Source organism: Lagopus muta, chromosome 5 (genome assembly GCF_023343835.1).
Source record: "Lagopus muta isolate bLagMut1 chromosome 5, bLagMut1 primary, whole genome shotgun sequence".
NCBI classification, from domain to species: Eukaryota; Metazoa; Chordata; class Aves; order Galliformes; family Phasianidae; genus Lagopus; species Lagopus muta.
The window spans coordinates 34,104,486-34,119,835 of NC_064437.1; the positions used below are offsets into that span (position 1 = coordinate 34,104,486).

At 38.4% G+C, this 15,350-nt stretch overlaps 1 protein-coding gene and 1 long non-coding RNA gene across 3 annotated transcripts in view; one reads left to right on the forward strand and one right to left on the reverse strand.

Moving 5' to 3' along the window:
- LOC125693164 (uncharacterized) overlaps window positions 1-3,273 on the forward strand; it is a 31,316-nt gene extending 28,043 nt beyond the window's left edge. The window contains exon 4 of the long non-coding RNA XR_007377005.1: window positions 968-3,273. This is a non-coding gene — a long non-coding RNA (uncharacterized LOC125693164). The remainder of the gene's footprint in view (window positions 1-967) is intronic.
- The window catches only part of RASGEF1A (RasGEF domain family member 1A), a 148,887-nt gene that overhangs the window by 85,063 nt on the left and 48,474 nt on the right, over window positions 1-15,350 (reverse strand). The window lies entirely within an intron of this gene.

Here is a 15,350-nt window from a genome sequence, read left to right on the forward strand (position 1 = left end):
TTGATCTATATGAAGTTTTAGTTTAATGAAGATTTGTGTTTGTAACATGGAAAATATGGAAATATGGAAGATGTACATGAGAAAATGAAAATTGATGAACACATTATTTATTCAATACAAAATGTCTGGTCGCATGTTTTTGCCGTACTTATTTTTGGCAGTGGGAGAAATTAAATCATAGAATCACAGAATGGACCACAATGATCATCCAGTTCCAACCCCCTGCTATGGGCAGAGTTGCCAACCAGCAGACCAGGCTGCCCAGAGCCACATCCAGCCTGGCCTTGAATGCCTCCAGGGATGGGGCATCCACAACCTCCTTGGGCAACCTGTTCCAGTGCCTCACCACCCTCTGGGTGAAAAACTTCCTCCTAATATCCAACCTAAACCTCCCCTGTCTCACTTTAAAACCATTCCCCCTTGTCCTATTGCTATCCACCCTCATAAACAGCTGTTCCCCCTCCTGTTTATATGCTCCCTTCAAGTATTGGAAGGCTGCAGTGAGGTTGCCCCAGAGCCTCATGTCCAAACCCCCTTTGTTCTGTCCAACTACAATATGTAAGTAGTGCAATCCACATGTAATCATTGTTCTTAACTCAGGAGAAAGCGGAATCAATCTCATCATGTTGAGTTCTGAGCTGAATAATTTTGAAAATGAGCTGAAGTGGCCAACCTGAATTCAGATAGAGACAGCTTTGACTGTGTGACCCACTTAGACCGTCTGGAGCTGTAGTTAGTGTATGTGTCATCTCAAATTCATAAGTCACTGACTATGGATATGCAATTTATTTATTTTCTTAATGAAATGAGTGGTTTGAGAGTATGGTTGCAGAGGGTTTGCAATTTGTTTCCAGTGCGTTTTAATTTTAAGCATAGAATTTTGGAGGAATTTCAATTGTTAAAATGCTGCCCTGCGGTCTATCCCAGTTAACACTTAAGAAAACTGTTTTGTTTTTTTTTCTTCAAGTTAATCCATGGATGGGAAAGAATTGCAGTAGCCACCATGAAGCACTTGCGCTGCTCCTCTGTCAATTTGCTGATTCCAGCTATTGTGGGCTTGTTATTATACATCAGAGTTTTTAAAAATCAATTTCCTCCCTTTGCTGGCTTTTCTATAGGTCTATCTGGTCCCTCATTCCTTTTCTGTGATGTATCATGGTACAACTCTTGTACTCTTGTGGTTTGTTTGTAGTATTGCCCATAATGTACTTAGCTTGTGCAAAGCTTTTGACTTGCACTGTTTGGTTATGTTAGGTCCTTTTTTCTTTCTGTTTTCCTGTATTTAAATCAACTTTTTTCTCTGCTGCCTAGATAAAGGTGAAGATCTACCTTTTTGAATTCACTAGGAGACCAACCAGTGTTAAGACAGGGGAGAAAAGACGATGCTGTTCTAAAGACAAATTATAGTGATATTACAGATTCTTACAAAGACTAAATCGTGTAATCTCTTAGCTCAATGTACAGTATTTCCACATTGCAGTTCCAAAATTATATCTGTGCTCTACAGATTTGGAAAATTATGTTGTGTCAAAATTAATCAATGCCTTCCTTCCCCTGAAGATCTCAGTCTGTAACATCATTTTCACTTTCTCAGGAAGTATTTTGTCTTCGTTGCTTTAAGTCTCTACTGGATGTTTATTCTTGAATACAGTCCATGGCAAAGGACAGAAATGTACACAGCTGCTATTTTCAAAATAAGGGGGTTGGTATTTGTGGTGCCCTCTTGCTTAACTTGTAGGCAATTTGTGGTTTTTGGTAATTAAAGTGGCATTTCGGGGGGGAAAAAAAGTTATGTTTTTCTGTAAGATTTTAATGAAGTTATCATCTTCATAGCAATCCCACCTTTACATCTTCTTAGTTCTATGAACTTTTGCAGGTCGGCTTTACTGCAGTTGTTAATGAGTTTTTGCTGTACGGCTAGTAAAGATTTTGGTCTGCAGTGTTGCACAGTACTTCAAGAACACAAAATATGAGTAAAATATTTTTGCTATTAGCTCATTTGTGCTACTACCTACTTTATGTCTAACTGGTCACTTAGTATAATAAAATCAAGGTATAATTCCATATCAGCTGGTACTTAAAGTCACTGCTTCAGTTTCAGATTGAGGGAGAATTTGCTGGAGATGAAGGCATGTTATTTCCAAGCAATATCATTTGATCTGATTTATAAAAAAAAATATTCTGCTGTGAAGTTGTCTCATTTACGATGTAGTATTGTTGCTGTACAGTTGACATTAATGACCTCTAATGGGGTAGCAGACTGTTTACTTTGCTCTAATCTCACTGACATGAAGGAAATGCCCATTACAGGCAGGTTTTCCAAATGCGCAATCATTTCCTTTTGTGGAGAACCACAGTGAAATCTCTAATTCTCTCAGGGCAGAAGACATGGCACTTTCTCATATAGAGGCCCCTCTCTGGGATTCAGCTTCTCAGGCAAGCCTTGAGAAAAGACATCTCCACGTTTGCTATACTTTCTATCATACTCTGTGCTTCCCTAACTACCTCTCTCTGCTTTTCAAAAATTTAATTTTCGTAGCACTCCATGAGGAATGCAAGACTAACCTAATTAAAACTATAGATATTATGGAAGAGTCCTAGAAATCACCAGCTTTAGATCATTCATTAAAATAAATCAACAGCAGTTGAAGATAACGGCATCAAACTTCCTTGTTAAAAAGCCATAAAACAAGTGTGCAGTCAGAACCTCCACAGGTTTAATAATCTATATATGTGAGCTTGCTGTTATCCTGATTAGGTTACCAAAATAACAAATGTTGGTCCTCTCTTAGATTTTTAAACATGGCTCTGCCACCCATGAACTTATAACAACCAAAAAAACCCAACCTTATGCACAAGTATGAGATGTTACACCGCTGAGATGCCATTTGACATGAATAAAGAAATAAATGAGATACCATTTGACATGAATTTGACAGGAATAAAGGAGAAGTCAATATTGTGCATAGGCAAAAGGAAGACCTGCAAAAAGAGTTTAATAATTCCTGTGAAATTAGAATTATGTTCTTCCCGTGTGCTGTTTGAGTAACATGAGTAATAAAGCGTAGCTTATTTCACTGATTGCAGTTTGATAGAGAAATCACATTTTATTAAGAAAAGCAGGGTTTGTGTCAGCACTTCAACATCAGGTGTTGAGAAATTTTAGGGGAGAGGGGAAACCTGCAAAAAATATAGAGTTTTTGCTTAGCAGTTGGCCAAAGGATTTGTTCAGAGAAGCTGTTTGGTTCACTTAACTAGCACAAAGCACAGACAGTGCATTTCTGCAATCATTTTTTGTTACTCATTTGTGCACACTGACTGTTTCAAGTGCTCATCTAAGTTCATGCTTTGCTTGTAATTTGGTACTAAGTATTTGACTGATTTTGTCTGTTTTTCATGTCCATGAACTGTCACAGATTGACATTTTTCCTAAATGTACTCCACAGAAAAATTGTCAAATTATTTCATCAGCTCATTAACAAACAATTGTGGAAATTGGCTACAGGAAAACTGGCTGAATGTTCTGTCTCAGCTGCAAGGCCCGGGTCCTGTGCTGGCATAGGAGTTGTTATTTTATTATCTTCCATCACATTTCTTTGCATTTATTATTTTCTTCCACTGGAAAGGCTCCTTGCTGATTCAAGGCTGGTATAAATGCTTTCCAGCAGTGATTTCTGTTTACGTGAGTTGCACTGCCAGTAACTTCATTCATTTAGAAATACTGCCAGTAAATAGACTATTCAGAGAAAATAAACACAGATGCTCATAAATACAATGGTAAAATAATTTAAAAATTCAACTAGCATTAATAGAAATTTATTTCCAGTATTGTCACTGATCTATATACAGAAAAGTTGTTTTTCTCCTCATCATTATATTTTAAGTGGATGAAATGTGCTGTTCACAACCATCACTACAGAGCAACTAATAAATTAATATCAGAAATTTATTTACAGTTTGGCTTGGTGGTTTTTAGGGGAAAATCTGTAATACCAACTGTTTTCAGAAAGTAGCTTTAGAATGGCGCAAAGAACTTCAAGGAGTTTGAAACACAAAAATCACAAAACAAATTTCAGCATTCCTTTTAAATGTGGTTATGGTGGAGTTATTTAACTCTACCAGATCTTTTATGTGAATTTAGAAGAAGTGAATTTCCTTTTCATGGGCATTTGCATTTGATACAGCAGTGATTACACAGTCTCTAACAATCTGATGTGAGCATTGTCTTGTAACTAAGGAAGCATAAGAAATATGGTAAAGAAAGAAAGAAATGGCAATCATTCCGGCTTTAATCTTTGTCTTTGATGCACACTGTGTAAATCTTCTTCTTATATAAATACATATGAAGTTTAAATAACCTGAGTTGTCTAAATTTAAGACAGAAGAATAGTGCCTAAAACTGCAGTAGACTTGAGGCTTCTTCACTGCTAATTAACTTATGTAGCTCGGTTGGTTGGCAGGTTTTAATCACTATAGAATCTCCTGTGGGGTATTTGAATTTATTTTCTTTTTAGAAGCAGAAACACACACACACACACACACACACATATATTTAGGAGATGTGTGGCTTTTTCTGTACTGATTTATCATGACTTATGTTCTTATATGCAGACAGGCATTTAGTTTCCTAATTGCACATTTTCAAACTTAAACCCTCAACAACACTGACAGGTATTGCACTGAGGAAAAACTAGCCTGCAACTTAATTTCCTGAAGATCTTGGATTTTTAATCTGAATCAGTAAGGAATTGGATATTTGTAAGTATTTTTATGAGAGTGTCCCAGATAATCTTTTCAGAAGTCGAATGTGCAAGGCTTACCTTATTTAGGTTTTGAACATTATTCTTTAGGAAGTACAATAACAAAAGCTAGAGGGTAGTTGGTTTGCTTTCAGACGTGTTGCTCCTGGTCTCACTCTCTGTATGCTCTCCTCACACTTCTCTACATTATCTTGAGAAGCTGATACCCAATCAAAACCTAAATGATAGGTTCTTTTCAAGTTATTAGTTGTTTTGTTTAACTGTAATAAATCAAATATTTCTTTCCCAGTTATTCCACTGCTACTCTGATTTAACTTGTATTTTTCTCTTATGAGGCAACAGTGGGAGTCACAAAGACATGGATATTCCTCTCCATGAAATCAGTGATGCCAATCACATGTAAGGGTTTTTACTAGAGCTGACAGATAAATCAGAGTTACAACACTATGTTCCCACCTCATTTACCAACTAGTATCAACTTATCAAGCAATGTTTCTAAGTGCAAAAGCCAGCTTTAAGTGTTTTAATATCCTTGAGCTAGATTTTGAAACTATAAGATAAGACCATGTAAGGTAAGATTTTATCATTTTGAGTGTGCCATTGCTTTGATTCACAGTGATCTTGCTGTTATGCTTAACAGTCACTGTTCAGTATTATGTTCTAGAACAGAAGTATTAAAAAAAAAAGCTCATAGGAAATTTGTTTGTAATCTCATTTCATGTCTTCCTTGAAAATGAGAAGGTTTGGGGACATGCTTCATTTTAGTTAAAACACGTTTACCACCCCGTGCCCAAAGCTGTGTAAGGTCACTGCAGTAATTTGAGCTAAGTCATTTCTTCTAAGTAGAAAAACATTAGGAGGGGAACCCCAAAAGGAATGCTTCCTTTCTTGCTTTCCCTTGTAAAATATGTGAAAAGGCATCCACAGAAATGCTTTTCTAAAGCCCTTGTAAAAAAAAGCACCAGGGTGTGCTGGCAGTGCAGGAAGGGCTGCAGCAGGGCTGTGGTCCTGTCCCATGGCAGCAATATAGCAGCAGAATATTGCATCTTTTCTACCTTTACTAGAGAGGAGGGAGTTTGGTGCGTATAACCTGGACCGCTGATAAGCGAGTCATTGTCACTTAAAGGAAGGAACACGTGGGGAGGAAGCAGTGCTTAGTGGTGGCTGCTCCAGGGAGGGGAGATCTGGGCCAAGATACTGAGGAGAAGCACTGGGGAGGATTTCCACCCATTGTGCTTAGGAAATGTCTTCGCTGATTTTGAAGGCCCTAGAGTAGAAGGAGACCTTTCCTGCACTTTCATTTAAGATCAAGCTCATTGTGTTCCCATCAGGAGATCCCTCCCTTAAGTCGTTGTCAGCCCGGCAGTAAGTTTCTGATGTGCTGAAAGGAGCCGAGCTATGCTCTCTGCAAGCATTACCCCAGATAACAGAGTTACAGCTATGACTAAATGAGGGTGTTGTGCCACTTAACTCTGACAAGATGTGTTTGGTTGTGATTGAAGGCACTTTTCATTTGTTCACATCTTATGAAACTGTCTCCTGTTCTTTTAGCACTGTCTGTAACACTGTCAGTACATTAGCTGCATTTGGGCTGGATTTTCCTTTTTTTGAAGCAATTGCCACAAATCTTTCCAGGTGTTCATATTTGGTCAGTATTCCACCCCTGGGAAAGGCTCTAATAGCTGTAGGATTTAAAATGCTCTTTGTGGCTGGTGGTAAAGGTGTAGGAATTTCACCTGTCAGTAAAAAGCCTTATCACCTGGAAACTTGTGGAGTGAATATATTTATGTGGGGGGAAAAAAGAGGGTTAGCATAGCACATTTTATTCATATTGTTGAAGCTCTAAAATGGGGCAGATTCAGGATGTGTTCAGATTAGAAAAGCTTGGCTTGCCATGCTCGTTGTGACATTCAGGTGATATAATTGATATGGCAGTAGTAATAAACAAAATGAACGCTCTATTAATAACATCCACTTAACAGCCATTTAACCCAGAACCATAGCACAGTATTGAGCCCTTCACTGATGCTGCTCTGCAGCACTTGCACTGACAGCATATGTTGAAAGTTAATGGGGTGCTTACAAAGAAATGTTTGGCGTGACTGACAGCTTCTAAAGATTCATTTCATATATAGTTTGTCTTGATGCTGGAGACCTGAAAAATCTATCTGCAGTGATTTCTGGTTCTTTTTCATTGCATTTATATGTGTGGTGTTTCTCTATCAAATTTGCTAAAGCATTATTTGATACCACTTCAGTGCCTCTTGTAATAGCTATGTTCAGTCATAACATCAGTAAAAAGCTGGTTAATTTTATAGACTATCCTACTACCTACACAAACACATGTTCAATATATGAATTTATATAAACACTGTATTAAAAAAAAAATGGCTCTTGCTCTCTGTTGTTTCTGTTTCAGCCTTTCCCACAGTACTATTTCCATACCACTTCACCTTGCTTTCTCAGCGTGCATATTATCAGAACTACAGAGATGGTTCTAGTGGAGGCTTTCTAAAAGTTGGTGGAATGGTATAAAAATGCTAAAAACAAGCAGAAAAGCCTTTTGCCTATCTCCAAATGCAGCAATGGAAAAAAAAAATCATGTTTTTAACCTTTGGAAATTTTAGGAAATTGCAACTTATTGAAGTCTTCAGAACTTATTTTTCATATTAACGCTTGACAAATGGATTTACACTTGGACTTGTTTTCTTCCATCTAACACAATTGAGGGATGAGAGAATGCATGAGACAAAATGTATAATTAATGAAAGGGTTAAATACAAACCAGCCCAAGCTACTATAGTCCTTGAGGCTTTGAAATTCATTTAATGGGATGCTGGAGTGGGAAGATGTAAAAGCTTTTAGAAGTTGCTACAATATCTGTAGCCAGCCTCTCTTAAGAACAGGGACAGTTTAGTAAGGTTTAGATTTAAAGAGGTGACCTATGCCTTCAGTCAGATTTAGATTTTAGTCAACAGCATTTGAGCTTAGACAAGATTAATATAACTGTAAAGCTGTGTGCACAGGCATCCTGCTGACTTAACAATGTGTTTTTGAAAAACATGCATCTTGTGTACAGGACAGACAGACGTACAGGTAGACTTGAGATCTAAAGAGTGGAATATCCAGACCTATGGAACGTAATGAATCATGTCCTCGTGTGTACTGAACCAAGCATGGACTGTCTACTTTACATTTGTGTTCTGGAATTTGCAAGGAACCCAGATGGGTCATTTTTGTCTAGGAGTATTAATAACATTTCCAGGTTATGTTAGTTTCTCTCATAATGCTGTATGTAGTTTCTGCAGCATACATTCATGTGTATGCTTATATGTGTACATAGAAGTTTACTACTTGTATTCCTGACACGTAGTTGATGGTCTTTTTTTTGTCCTTTGAGTCAAAGCTCTACACTCCACAAAATGTCTGTCTGAATAAAGATACTCTGCCATACAAAGTCCTGTTTCAATCCAAGAAATGCCTGTTGAGTTGAAAGCCGGGATGAATCTTGGTGCATTTTGAGTAGTAGACCTATGGCTTTTCAATAAATTGTACGTTCCTTTGGAATGTTTTAGGATATAGATTACAGCATTTAAAAGATCATATACCATGCTAAGGGAATTGCATTTTCAGTTGTCATCTTGTTTATATTTATATAATGTACTACAGATGTATTTATTAAAATATTTGAATTCATACTAATATATTAGATCAGATTGTGATGAACATCTCACTTTGCCAAATGGTTTGTTCAGAAGGGCAATCCAGTTGGTTAGTTATGATTAAAGCTTTTCTGTGGAAATGTAGGAAAAGACTCAGCTAAGATCTGCAGGAAAAAAAAACAAAAAGCAGTATGCCAAACAAACCTTATATAAGCACCGAGCTCAAAAGATACAAGTAAGAGTGTGATGGATAACATGATGTGATGAAATATATATTTTGTAACAGAACAGTACTAGTTTAAAATAGTGGTTATAATAAATCTGAAATTAAAAAAAAATATATATATATGTCTAGTTTGACCATCTCTATATGGTGTTCCACAAAATGGTAAATTGAAATGACTGAAGATTTTTCATGTTTTTCATTCAAAAGGCTATATTTTTTGAGAAACAGAGTTTTTTGAGAAATGCTTTCTCAAGTATACACCCTCACTCTTTAATACTAACTTTTTAACAGAACGTTGTAGTAAGGATTGAATCACTCTCATATATGGGGTTACTGGTTATGCAAGCCTCGTTTTTGCACTGTGTCCCTTAGAAGGAAAGAGAAATCAGAAATGCTCACCATCACCAACTTTTACCAGCTAAGCTAGAGGAATAACTGATCATCTGAAGCCAGCAGCACGTGCTGTATAGCAGTTTAAAGATTCACACAATATTTCAGGTGTGAAGTAAATCAGGGGAAATATGAAGCTGCAACAATTTGGTACAGAAGTTGTTAGGAAAGCCTTGAATTCTATCTGGGGGCTTTCTCCGTACTTCATGAAAAGTCAGATTATGTGATTTCCTTTTAAAATATATGGGGGCCCTTGGTGCAAGAAAAGATTCCTTGATGCAGCAGACCAAAACGGAGGAGTGAAATGCAAATCTTCGTCTCAAGTGTGAAGTAGTTCACTTGAAATGGCGCTGTCAGCTGATGGCCTGGTGCTGACACTTCCAGTTCTGCAGGTGCTTGTGTGCCTGAACTGCTTTACAATCAGTATGACTTGATGATAATCCTAATTACATGCTGAAGAGTTTGCAGAACCAAAGCTGTAAGTAATTCTGTAGACCTTATACACTGGAAACAGCTCTTAACAATACTGCAAACACTGTGCTACTGTTTTACAGTCTTCGTCTTTGCGATGCTGTTGCAGAACTGAATTATATCCCAAGTCACAGCCTGCAGTTTTATTCTTGAGATTTTTCCATATTCATTTGCATTTTCTGTTACTTAACCAGCATTTTAGTTCTCAAGTTTCCCAAGCTCTTTTCTCACCCCTTTACAGTTTTAATTTGATATAAAGTAGATTGTGGTGGGGAGGGAGAAGGAAGGAGGAGTGAAGGGAAAAAAAAAAAAAAAAAAAAAGAAAAAAAGAATCATATCTGTGTGTGAAGAGGGATATGGTAGCTATTTATATTGTGGTACAAAAACAAGTAGGATCTAAAATGTTATTGCTCTGTAGCTCTTGAAAAGCATTATAACCTGTTAGTTTGCTAACTCCAAGGTAGGCTTATTTAAGATGATAGATGTTTGCTTCTATTTTTAAGAAGATTTATTACACATAGTGGTTTCCCTAGACTTACCAACTATTTCACCACCCACATCTTGCTGTTTGAAAAGAGGCTGTCTTCTGCTTGCCAAGGAGAGATGTCTGCTGAGAAACTCCTGGCTTATCTCAGTAGCTTCCAAATGGCTCATTAAAGGCTGATGGACTCCACTCTGAGCAACTGCCAAGCAGTCTTGGCGACCTTTCCACATCACTCAGTCAGTACTGGGTAGGGATTTTCCACTCCCTTAGGGGGAAGGTAGCCTGTCTGTCCTGATACCCCATGTGCTTTAATGATGCAGGGAAAATAGTTGCTCTTGCGAAGTCTAAGAGCTACTGTTCTTGTTGTTGTTGTTATTATTATTATGGATTTAGCATCAGATTCCTGGAGAAACAGAAACAAAAGGTATTGCCAAGACACACTGAAGCGTGCTTCTGTACTTATTTCAGAATAAAGTTCTTTCCTGTCCAACCAAACGACACAATCCTAAAATACGTATAGCTGTTGTGAAAATTATTTCTTATCCTTAATCCCTTTCCCTGGTCAGTGTTACCAATTCACACACCTCATTTATTAACTTCTAAGTGCAAATTAATCTACAAAGCACTCCCCAGAGCAGAGCTGTCTCTTCCAATCATTAACTTCAGACCTCTAACAGGAGTGGCATATAAAAATGCAAGTGTGGCTTTTCTGGGCTTGTGTAGTAACCTGACAGATGCTGCTACATTGCTTTGCTATATGTAAGTTGATTTCCATCCTACAGCCTAGGAAGGTGGTACTAGTTTCTCTTGCAGATGCTTTAGGAAGAAGAAAAACCTCTCAGTCTCTCTCAACACATTAGCATAAAATTCATAGTTCTCTTTATGTACTTTAGTTTCTCTGTTCTACACCAGACTTATCTTCTGCTTTGATGGTTTTCTTGCCTGTGAGGTGAGAGCTAAATGTCAGTGTGCATAACAAATTACTTTTCTCTTCTGTAGATTACTTTGCAAGTAGTAAATGTGCTGTTGGCACTAGAGCAGGTTGATAACAGGCTTGAGGAGAGGATTTTCGCTCCAGCAGTAATTGAGGAGGATGAGGACTGACTGCGGGCTGACTTGAGAGAAGGGCCTCAAAAACCCGGCTAGGCTGGTGCTGCTTGTTGAGAAATGGTGTAATTGTGGGAGTAGTGTTTCTTAGTGAAAACAAGTAGGAAAAGAACAAGTATTCCTTCCAAGTTATGTATGTAAGACACTCTAAGGCCCTTTAATTAGTTACAGTCTGGAAGAAGCTGCTGCCTGTGTTGGCAGCTGGCTACAGAGAAGGCTGCTGTGCTTGTAGAATAGCAAGGTTCTCAGCTTAGTCTGAGGACCAACAAGGCACTGATATTAAAGATGCTGTTAAACCAGTGCCTTCAGATCAATTAGGGCTAGTGGTAATGCCAGGTGTTTTTCATATTCCCAATGGCAAGTTTACTGAAGTGGAGGAATTGCTAAGTAATGCTGCTGGCTTATCTGTCACCTAGAGGGAAAAAAGACAGCTTCCATGTTGTTGTTGTAAGCGTCAGGTAAAAATATCAATATGGAAAGCATATGTTGTATCCGAGCTTCTGGTATGGCAAAACACCGTGGGATATACAGGGGCAAAACTGGTAGCAACTGGACCTTTTGGCAGGATAATTAGTTGTTATACAAAGGACTTGCGTAGGACTTAGCTTTTTGCAGAATGGGCATGCATCTAATAGATTTTGAGAGCTTGCTACATACTGTTTTCAAGAATTCATGCAAGTGATTTTGGCTATGAGAAATAACTTCCTTTGTAAATAATATCCGGTGGTCCTGCCTGTGATTCTAGCCTCCTGAGAAAATCTTCTGTTTGTTTTGCTGTAGTACCATGGTTGGTTGTTTTTATGAAAAATAAAAATCAGATAAGATGGAACATTTTACACACCTATTTACTATATAGATGGCCTAAGCATTGACATTATCATTAGGTGGGGGGTAACATGGACAATTGGTAGATCTGGGTAGAATTCAGTTTCGAACAGAGGTTTCAATGAAGGGCTACTAGTTAGTGCTGAATTGTAGAATGGCCTGAGTTGAAAAGGATCTTAATGATTATTTGGTTTCAACCCTGTGCTATGTGCAGGGTTGCCAACCACTAGAAGAAAATGGGATTTCTTATAAACTGTATGAGCTCCCTGTGCTATGGATGTATAGAAGGGTGATATAGAGTTGGCCTGCCCAAACACTGGGGAATGAATACATGAAAATGGTGTGCCAATACCCATCTATATGAGTTATACATAGACAAAAGAAATGTGAGCAGAGATCAATGCAGTGCGTTCTATATGGTACCTAATTGCTTTACTCTGCTTCTCACTGGTCAGGAGCACTCTGACTTTAAGTACTGTGCACAGACATGTGAGTGTATCATTTCTCCCTATTTCCATTTAGCGAATGGTGTTTTTTTTAAATCCAACTTGCTGCTCTGCAGAGTTATTTTACTACATGAGGTGCATGTTCAAGTATGCATAAAGTCATAGGTTGAACCTACAGGCTTTAGATTTCTTGTGCTTAAAAGCTTGATCTGTATGGAGTTGATTCTGTTGGCTTGTTTTGAGATGCAAATCCGCCTTTATCTTAGTGAAATGTTCATGTGAGATCTACATCAACATTCATTGCCAGATGTAGATTATTGCACTGAAAGAGGCAAAAGAGATCAAAATCAAACTGCATTCAGTGTAGCTGGAAATAAAGCAAGTTTCAGAGGTGATCTTGCTGACATCTCAATCAGAGCAAAGAGTGCCAGTTTCCATTAGTATTGCCTTAGTTTTAACAAGGGTGATTTTTTTTAGCTAGCCTTCTATCTTCACCAGTCATATGTGTCTGTGTAATGAAATCAGTGTCTGGAGATTAGTAATGGGGCAACAGGCCTTTCCTTTTAAACTTAAGCTCCAGCATGCAGCTGTGTTGTCCCCTTGGCGTGCCTTCTTCCATGCATCAGATCAGGTCACGGGCTCAGCTGGGTTCCAGTCCTCAATCCTCCAGAACTGACTTACTTGGGATGCTGTTGGCAGTCCCTCACTGAATGATAGGTTGGGTATGGGAACTGCCAGCAGTTTCCTCCAGGCAGTATTGCAACAGTTCCAAGGTACACCTTGGCAGACACGGTGGCTTCATGGTGAGGGGTTCCCTTTGGTAAAAATGTGAGATGGGCACACATGCAGCACTATGTTACTGTTCAGAATACGGGTGTTGGCATTGAGTTAATTTTCTCAACACTCATTTTGACCCGATTTATTATTTCCTAGGGTGAACAGGGTAGAGGGAAGTAACCCTGGCTGCTGTACAGGCTGCCTGTGAGAAATGAATCAAATCCTGCAGCTGCTCTGCAAAGTGCCATGGCACCCCCTAGCCTTGTCCTGCAGCCTGGTCACTGAACTGGCTCAAGCTGCCTGAACCATGCCATTTTTTTTTAACAAGCTACTTCTAAACCATCTGCAGGAGAGAGCATTGAGACCCAGTATGTGGGATGCTGTGCATCCCTATCACTGCCCTGTAGCTGTTGGCTCTGTTCTCTGCTCTGCTGAGAGCAGTGGGCAGAGAGAGGGCAGTTCTGGGTGTAGGCTAATGCTTCCACTCTGTGCCTATGTTGCTGATCGGTACTCCTAGCGCACATGCAAAGCAGTAGTTTTTGGGTTGCCTGGCAACTAGCTGGGAGAATATAGGGTGGGATCTGAGGACGTGGATCTGGTTTTCTTGATGTTGTATTTGTCTGCGAATGGGATTTGGTTTCTTGCCATGGAAATGAAATATTCCTAGCAATGGCTTTTTGATCAGGAGCTAGTTAAACAGTATCTTTGTCTCAGTTTTTCGGTGTCAAATTCAAGAACAAAACAAAACACTTGAACACCACTACCACCGAAGTCAGTGTGGTTGCTCACAGTGCTGCATGCTGCCCAGGGGTAGGTATGCTGCTAACCTTGAAGTCATGCACTATTGAAATCATTCCACTTTTCTGGAGTAGAGGTCAGTTATCAAAATGAATCTTTTTGTTACATGCACAAGTGGTATCGGAATAACGTTATTGGGGGATTTTGCTGTTGAAGTTTGTTTCTTTAGTATTTGATCTAGGCAAAGGCATCTTTCTTGTCATCTTCCCTGTCCCTCAAAATGTTCTTAAGCAATTCTGACTGATAAAAAAAACGCTTCTGGACTCTGTGAGGTATAATAATATACATAATAATATATAATGTAATATAATATAATACATAAATATGAGGAATAAAATGCTGTAGAAGATTCAGGGCTACAAAGCAGCAATTGTATCAAGACATATCAGAGTAGTTCACTGCTTCTTAAAATCGGTGTAATAATTATAGAGGTGGATCTTTGAAGACCCTCAGGCCTAGTGCTGAAGAAGTTACAAATATTACATCACTGTCTGTCAGACAGCGGTATTGAGGCCTAGACTTCTGGCTTTTTACCCATGTTTTGGTAATAAATGACTAATTTTAAACCAAATATTTTTAATTGTTCTTCTGATTGCTGCTGCTTAATTCTGTGGTGGTATGTAGGAACTACTTCTACCACTCTGCATCTTACAAAGTTGTTCTACTTGATGTGCTCTGTGCTTACAGATAAAACATTTAAAGTAGCTGCAATCAGTGACAGCAGCTGTACTGCTTGGTGTTACATCATAATTTGATGTCTGTCAGTTTGGAAACAGCTCTTATCAAGGATATACAAAGGCTGTAGCATCATTAATGATGGTTTAAACACAGAGATAGTTTGGTGCTGCCAGTTTTTCTTCCACAGCTCTTAACATATGCAGATTGTCATGTCTGCTACAAAGCAGACATCAGTTACTCACTTTTTAAAAATGTGTTCAAAGCCATTAAGTGTTCTCTTTCAGTACAATCAGGACGGTGTCATTCACTCAGAGGTTTGTTAAAGGAGTGCATGCATTCAAGATAGTTAATTCCCAAGCCACTGCAGTTGTATTTGCTGCATTTTCCTTTGCACGCTGGTAGAAGAGGAGGTTTAGTATCATTTCAAGCATATATTCCTGTTATCAAATCTTCCCTTCTTGTTACTATGGCTGCTCATTTCTGTATTCCTGTAATGTGTTATCACACTGACTTTGTACATAAGTTCCTTGGTGTTTGTTTCTATTGTTTGCTCTCTGTCTGACATGATGGGGTTGGAACTCATGCTGACTCCTAAGATCACGTTGTATTTCCCCGTTTTTATTACTTATGGGGTGTTTTCAGACTTGAACTGCAAGAGCTGTTGTTTTTTAAGTAACAGTTATACAAAATTCTAGTTGATTCTTTAACATAAATCTCACTCTTGTA